At 39.3% G+C, this 7,646-nt stretch overlaps 1 long non-coding RNA gene across 1 annotated transcript in view; it reads right to left on the bottom strand.

The window, feature by feature from the left end:
• Positions 1–351: 351 nt before the first annotated feature.
• The window catches only part of LOC136256717 (uncharacterized), a 15,576-nt gene continuing 8,281 nt past the window's right edge, over positions 352–7,646 (bottom strand). Inside the window, exons 2-3 of the long non-coding RNA XR_010701614.1 lie at positions 1,309–1,403; positions 352–715 (exon numbers count right to left, since the gene is read on the bottom strand). This is a non-coding gene — a long non-coding RNA (uncharacterized lncRNA). The remainder of the gene's footprint in view (positions 716–1,308; positions 1,404–7,646) is intronic.

Here is a 7,646-nt window from a genome sequence, read left to right as displayed (position 1 = left end):
ATTAAAATACATAACTAGTTGATAGGACTTATAGGGAACTAAATAACTAATAAAGATAGCATAATTTATATTAATAGTTTTTATTATCCATAGAGCATGCACTAGTAAATTTTGAAGCATTTGATGTTCAAAATCTGTCAGTGGCTGGGGGCTCCCTGCACACTAATCAATTCTGGAAACCCCCTTGGATAAATCCTGGATATGCCCCTGGTGAGTTGTCAAACAAGTTAAAGTATGCATATGTGTAGTTAACTCCCAGCCTCTGCAACTTGCACAGCAGTGAATGTAATAGTGTATATATGCATAATTCAGACATACTAACCCCAGGTACCTTTTATATATCTATGCATAATGAGTTGACATTTTCAACCAAAAAGTTGCAACTATACTGAATAAAGATTTAATGTAAATGGAATTATATAATTTTCCAAAGTTGTTTTGCTTGTTTTTATCTGTTTTAGTTTCACCAGCTACAGTTTATAGACACTGGAAGTTGTGAGGAGGTAGCTCATCATTGTGGGCTGGTACTTCATCGCTGCTGGCTGGTAGCTCATCGTTGTGGGCTAGTACCTTGTTGCTGCTGGCTGGTAGCTCATCACTGCTGGCTGGTACTTTATCTGGTATATCCTCACTGCCTAAGCTTTCTTTGATGACTTTTTTTGCAATGCTCCCTTAGGCACATACTTCAAAAATTTGCGTCCCGTTTATTGCAAATCTACAACATACACAAGTTTGTCAGCAAAATTTATACACAAAGCTGCACATGGGGATACTCAGTGTTGGGAGTAACGCGCTACTTATGTAACGCGTTACGTAATATTATTACTTTTGTGGTAACAAAGTAATACAACGAAATACGCTATGAAAACAGGTAATATAACGCAAGATACTTTACTTACAAACGTAACGCGTTACCTAAGTAATATAATCACTGTAACGAGTCTAATATGACGTAATATTATTATTAAAAGTAACGAAGTTACTAATCTCGTTAGTAATCCTCTGAGTAACGCCTAACCACAACGAAGTAACGAGGCCTACTGAATGAAGCTTATTCACTAGCTTCTTACTTATAACCAAGGTTTGCACATTGTCCAACAACGCAATCATGTCACGTGATAAGGTGGTAGTTTCACACGTGACAGTTTAAGGCTGTGGACACAAAGTAATATAATATGTAATATTATTACAGTTACTTTATTTTATGGGTAATATGTAACTGTAACTAAATAGTTCTGTTGCAAGTAATATGTAATATGTAACTAGTTACTTTTACAAAGTAACTTGCCCAACACTGGGGATACTTACCCTAGTCAATAACACTGATAGATTTTTGTCACCTCACATCCCTCACCAAATATGGGTACACAAACTTTTTTATTCAGAAAAAGACTCTTTTCCACCTGAATTGAATAAAACATACGTAATTAAAAGTTTACATCAAAACCATACACAATTAGCCACCATAACGCTGCAAACCTACTTATAGGCCCCACGCTATTGCGTGGCGAAAGTTACAGGTTCACAAGTGTACAAATTTTATACACGACGGTTACAAAACCAACCCTATAGTAAAATAACCTTAACAAAAGTGTTATCTGGCAGTTATTAGGCAAGTACAACCGCTGTAAACATCAATTCAGAGCGATAAGAGCAACAGAACTCCACCACGAGGAAATAAATCCGCGCAACAAATTTATAGATGAGTAACAAGCTAGAGCAGACTCTAAGAAGGTTGTATGGAAAATGGAGATGCGGGCGGTGATGAGAAACTAATAGTTAACTTTATGTGGCCTTAGAGCTCTGATAATCACTCACAGTCCAAGCACTATTCTCCTTCAAATGGTGCATTATAATTATATGATTTTGCGGCTTCAATATAGAGTACCATGCGATCATGTAGTTACAAGGTATATACATTATAGCTGCATGCACATGGTTGATGATTTTTATTGTATTGTGAATGTTTTAAGGGCATGTGACCACTTGAATTTATTGGAATACTATAGATGGGCATCCAGAGATTCTTCACCACCCCTTCAAAGAAGAAAGAGGCAATTGCTCACACCCTCATGAGAAGAAGAAAAGTATAGGATTTGTTCACACTCTCAAAAGAAGAAGAAAGAATATGGAGTTTGATCAAAAGAAGGCTTGTCCAGCTGCATAAGCAACTAGTCAGATAGTTGTTGTGTCTGAGGGCACATTTTACATCTAGCAATCAGAAGAAACACCCTAAACCCTTGAAACTCCTCTGGGAAATCCCCTAAACCCTTGAAACTCCTCTGGGAAATCCTGGTTATGGTTTCTATGCTAATTAATTAATTAGCATCTTGGTGTTGTCTTTTTCTTAAGACTTTTGCTGTTACCGAGTAGTTGTTAAGTATATATGGTGGCTGGAAAAATGTTTATTTGCATTAGCATACATAGCTGGGTGTAGCTGTAATGTGTTCATTCTCATAAATAGAAGTAGCAATAATTTTGAAATTACAAATTTTAAATGGAGTAAATTGTGCATTGCGATGAACAGAGGAAGTTTATAGCAGCTTTATGTTTGTGGGTACTGGAGGAGAAAACAAAATGACAAAATGTGTAATTTCAGAACCGAGCAAACAGCACTTGCTTTGAGTTGACAATATATTTTTAGGGAAAGGTGTAAACCTTTATGATCCCTACTATACAGTATACTACCATGGGATTTCCTTCCTGACCAAAAATTAGTTTAACGTTTCATTCACACCAACTTGGCAGTATTGGTTAGGCATAATCAAGGTCAACATTGATTTCAGAGCAACCCCAAACTCTTCTAACAAGTTTCTATGAAATAATAATTTAACTGAATTTTCCGCTAACTGACTAACTAACTGATGGCCTGCCTGCCTGACTGGTGCATCCAGCTAAACATACTAACATTACAGGCAAATAGTCATAGAACATGTGCCACATGGAGTCCACTGACCTCATAATAGCACAAATCATGTACAACATGTTAGGGATATACTGTCATCTGTGTGTGTCAATTATTAGAATCATTAAACATGTGTGTCCGTAACATGGTGTCAGAAGTAAAGTGTTAGTAAGACAAAAGGATTGAGATGGCGAATTGTCAACTTCCTCCCCCTGACGTGATGGTCTGCACCGGAAATGCAGCAGCAAATTGGAAGGTATTTAAAGAAGCCTATGATGAGTTTGCCACCGCTACGGAACTAACTGGCAAGGGCGAAGAAATACAAGCAGCCACATTGAAGACGGTAATGGGTAAAGAGTGCCAGCAAATCCTCTCACACCTAGACCTCAACGATGAAGACAAGAAGAAACCTAACAAGATTCTCGAGAAGTTGGAGGAATATTTCGCACCTACACGAAACGTTCTGTATGAACGATATCTATTTCACTCTGCTCAGCAACAACAAAATGAAACAGTAGATCAATACATAATCCACCTACGACACCTGGCAGAGACTTGCAAATTTGGAGTATTACACGACGAAATGTTACGTGATTGCCTTGTATTAGGCTGCCGCGACAAGTGCGCAAGAGCTTGTCTCTTTCTAGAGAAAGAATGTTCGCTCAAGAAAGCACTGGAAGCCCTGCAAATTAGTGAGGCAACGCAGGAGCAGCTGAAAGACATGGGAGGTGAGGACAGCCCTATTCCAGTGAGTGCTGTGTACCACAAGAGAATTACCAAGTACAGAAAAACTGATACAAGCTAAAACCCACTACCACCCCTCAACCTGCAAGTATTGTGGAGAAAAACATCAAGCGGCCAGAACAAAATGTCCAGCATATGGGAAGACATGTCGCCAATGTGGAAAAGCTAATCATTTCCATACAGTCTGTCTACGAGGAAAAGGAAAAGCAGGTACAAAGCATATATCAGTGGTGCAAGAGTCACAATCAGAAGAAACAGAGAGTGAAGATGAACTTTTTGCTGTTGAACAAGTAGGAACAGTCAACCACAACCGTAAAGGACAGTTTTTTGTACCATTGAGTTTTGACCATGAGCTAGGTATCACCATCTTAGACTGTCAGTTGGATACTGGAGCTACCTGCAATGTGATGCGTCTAGAAGATGTGTGTGCAATCCTGCATAACAAAAACCCACCCCTGCAACCAGAAGCCAGTAGGACAAACTGTCTGCATGCAGCCAGTTAAGCACATGAATCAGTGGAAGAAGGCCACAGTCATAAAGTAAGTCAGTACTAGATTTAATATAGTCAGAGCTGCCAATGGGCAAACTTACAGAAGAAACCGAAAACATCTACTCCTAACCAAAGAAATACCGGTGGATAATACGAACACAGCAGAAAAGGGTGCTGAAGATGAATTGACAATACCAATCACAACTTAAACTACGATTGAAACCCAACAAGCCAATGAACCTGACATGGTACAACCCGAGCATGCATCTAGTCAAACTCAGCACTCTCTCGGTCTCAAGAGCTGGATGAGTTTCAAAACCACCAAGCCGCCTTAGGGACTACATAAAACAATAATAGCCCACGTAGTTTATTTAAGAACCTTTATTGTAACTAAAATTTATGGTGATTTTTTTTTTTTGATTATTTTGTTTGTTTTGTAGTTATCGTTTTTTTTTGTGGAGTTGTAAAGGGGGATGGATGATGTAGAAAGTTACTTTTTATTTGTTATTGTAAAGGAGGGAGATGTTAGGGATATACAGTCATGTGTGTATATACGCATGCGCCAATCACTGTGTGTGTCAATTATTAGAATCATTAAACATGTGCATCCGTAACACAACATAAGTTACTTGGTACCTACTTCTATCATGTTGTAATGTTATGGTGCTGGCTACTGTCTCACTAATCATACAGCAATATTATGAATGGTGATATGGAGCCCAACTCGTATGCCCTTGCAGTGATTGTTTTACCACACAATGACACATCTCATTAGAATGTTTCTCTCTATACTGTGCATATATTTCTGAATTTTATGCACAATTTTTTGAAGAAGACAAACATTACTATAATACCTGTTGTTGAGATGATGACTGACCAGATACCTCAGGTCCTCAGCCCACCATACAATGGGACTCATTCCATCATGACCAGTCTGACAACTACACATATCTTTTGTCCTCTTGACGTCCCTGGAGACCTGTGTCACTGGGGGGCGATTTCTGGCCTCATCAACTAAACAAGACATCACTAATGGCTTCAAGTTGGCAGCACCACCGGTCATCTTGTTCAGATAGGATTGACGTCTCATCACTTCAGAAACTAACTCTCTCTCCTTCCAGTGTTAGGATTAACCTGTTCTCGGTCACTTGGGTCAGGCCATTGCTGGGTAATAACATTAAGGACCACTCCTCCATAGGAGAATACATCTAATGGTGGACCATAGATTGGCTTTTTAGATGGATAAAGACCTATATTTCAAGTTTCCCCTAGTTTTAATCACCTTTGGGTGGTGAATAGGTCGCAATTTGGTCAAATCCATTTTTACGCATTTCTCTTTCCTACGAAACTGCCCTGTTGGGAGGCAGTATGGATCTTTTAATGCCTTATAACTCACCTACATACTTTATTCTATCACTGGCATCTATTTTACTCACGTATTAATAAGTCTTGGCATGAATTTAGCGAGGAATTCAACTTGCAACATCAAGCAGTCTGGTACAAAAACATGGCGATCTGGGTGTGGCCCATTGCGTAATTTATGGTTACCATGGTTTTGAAACTGCTCTATTAACAGGAAGAAAGAAAACGCAATTTTCATACCTATGTAGCTCTGTGATCCCTAATCCAATTGGAACCAAATTTGCTAGAGAAGTGCCGGCCAGTTAGGGGAGTATACATACCAAATTTGAAGAAAATCGCTCCAGCCATTTCCGAGATACGAGCGAACAACATTTCGTTTTAATTTCTTCGTTTTTTTCTTCTTCATTTTGCACACTTTGCAAAATCCACCATAAAACACGAATTCGAGCTCCAATCGGGCTGAAATTTGGCACACTTGAAGGGCTCATTAAGGCGGATCTCAGTACCAACTTTGGTAGGAATCCGATGCACATTCACGGCGTTATGATCGATTATGTGCGTAAAATAAGGTAGAAGGTCTGTCACGCCCACAGGGTAAACCCCTTGAAGGAATGAGCTGAAAATTGCTATGTAGATGGAGTAACCATCGTAGGAGTGCCTTTTTGTAGTTTGAAAAGAATCGAGATAAAGACCATGGAGATATGACATAAAACCCAACCTGTGTCACAATTACGCAATCGATTTTTACGAATAAAAAAACTATTAGTTTTCACGCCTACCAGGCAAACCGCTAAGAGCAATGAGCTGAAAATCGGTGTGTAGCTGGAATAATCATCATAGAAAGTCCTTGCAGTAGTACAGATGAATCGGATTACAAACCACTGAGTTATGATTCGAAACCCAACTACGTGTAGCAAACGCGAGATCGAGATACTCTAATAGAACAGTCACCCTAATAGAGCATTCAGCTACGTTTATAACTTACTCCATTAAAGAATTATATTACATTGCAAGTTATTCTGTAGGAAGTTCAGCTACAAACAGTTAATCTTATAGACAATTCAGCTAGAAACAAGTCACCCTGTAGAGAGATCAGCTAGAAGAAGTCACCTTGTAGAGAGTTCAGCTACGCTGTAGAGAGTTCAGCTGCAAACAATTCACCCTGTAGAGAGATCAGCTAGAAAAAAGAATTTACCTTGTAGAGAGTTCAGCTGCAGACAAATCACCCTGTAGAGAGTTCAGCTACAAAAAGATCACCAGTAGAGAGAATAAGTCACCTTGTAGAGAGTTCAGCTACAAAGAAATCATTCTGTAGAGAGTTCAGGTACAAACAAATCACCCTGTAGAGAGATCAGCTAGAAACAAATCACCTTGTAGACAGTCAGCTAGAAGAAGTTACCTTGTAGAGAGTCCAGCTACAAAGAAACCATCATGTAGAGAGTTCAGCTGCAAACATATCATCCTGTAGAGAGTTTAACTACGAACAGATAACCCTGTAGAGAGTTCAGTTAGAAACAAGTCACCCTGTACAGAGATCAGCTAGAAGTAGTTACCTTGTAGAGAGTTCAGTTACAAAGAAACCATCATGTAGAGAGTTCAGCTGCAAATAAATCACCCTTTAGAGAGTTCAGCTAGAAACAAGTCATCCTGTAGAGAGATCAGCTAGAAGGATCACCTTGTAGAGAGTTCAGCTACAAAGAATCACCCTGCAGATAGTTCAGCTACAAACAAGTCATCCTGTAGAGAGATCAGCTAGAAGAAGTTACCTTGTAGAGAATTCAGCTACAAAGAAACCATCATGTAGAGAGTTCAGCTGCAAACAAATCACCCTGTAGAGAGTTCAGCTACGAACAGATCACCCCATAGAGAGTTCAGTTAGAAACAAGTCACCCTGTACAGAGATCAGCTAGAAGAAGTTACCTTGCAGAGAATTCAGCTACAAAGAAACCATCATGTAGAGAGTTCAGCTGCAAACAAATCACCCTGTAGAGAGTTCAGCTACGAACAGATCACCCCGTAGAGAGTTCAGTTAGAAACAAGTCACCCTGTACAGAGATCAGCTAGAAGAAGTTACCTTGTAGGGAGTTCAGCTGCAAATAAATCACCTTTTAGAGAGATCAGCTAGAAGGATTACTTTGTAGAGAG

Source organism: Dysidea avara, chromosome 5, assembly GCF_963678975.1.
Source record: "Dysidea avara chromosome 5, odDysAvar1.4, whole genome shotgun sequence".
NCBI classification, from domain to species: domain Eukaryota; kingdom Metazoa; phylum Porifera; class Demospongiae; order Dictyoceratida; family Dysideidae; genus Dysidea; species Dysidea avara.
Note: the sequence above shows the minus strand (reverse complement) of the source record. Positions and strands in the feature narration are given on the sequence as shown.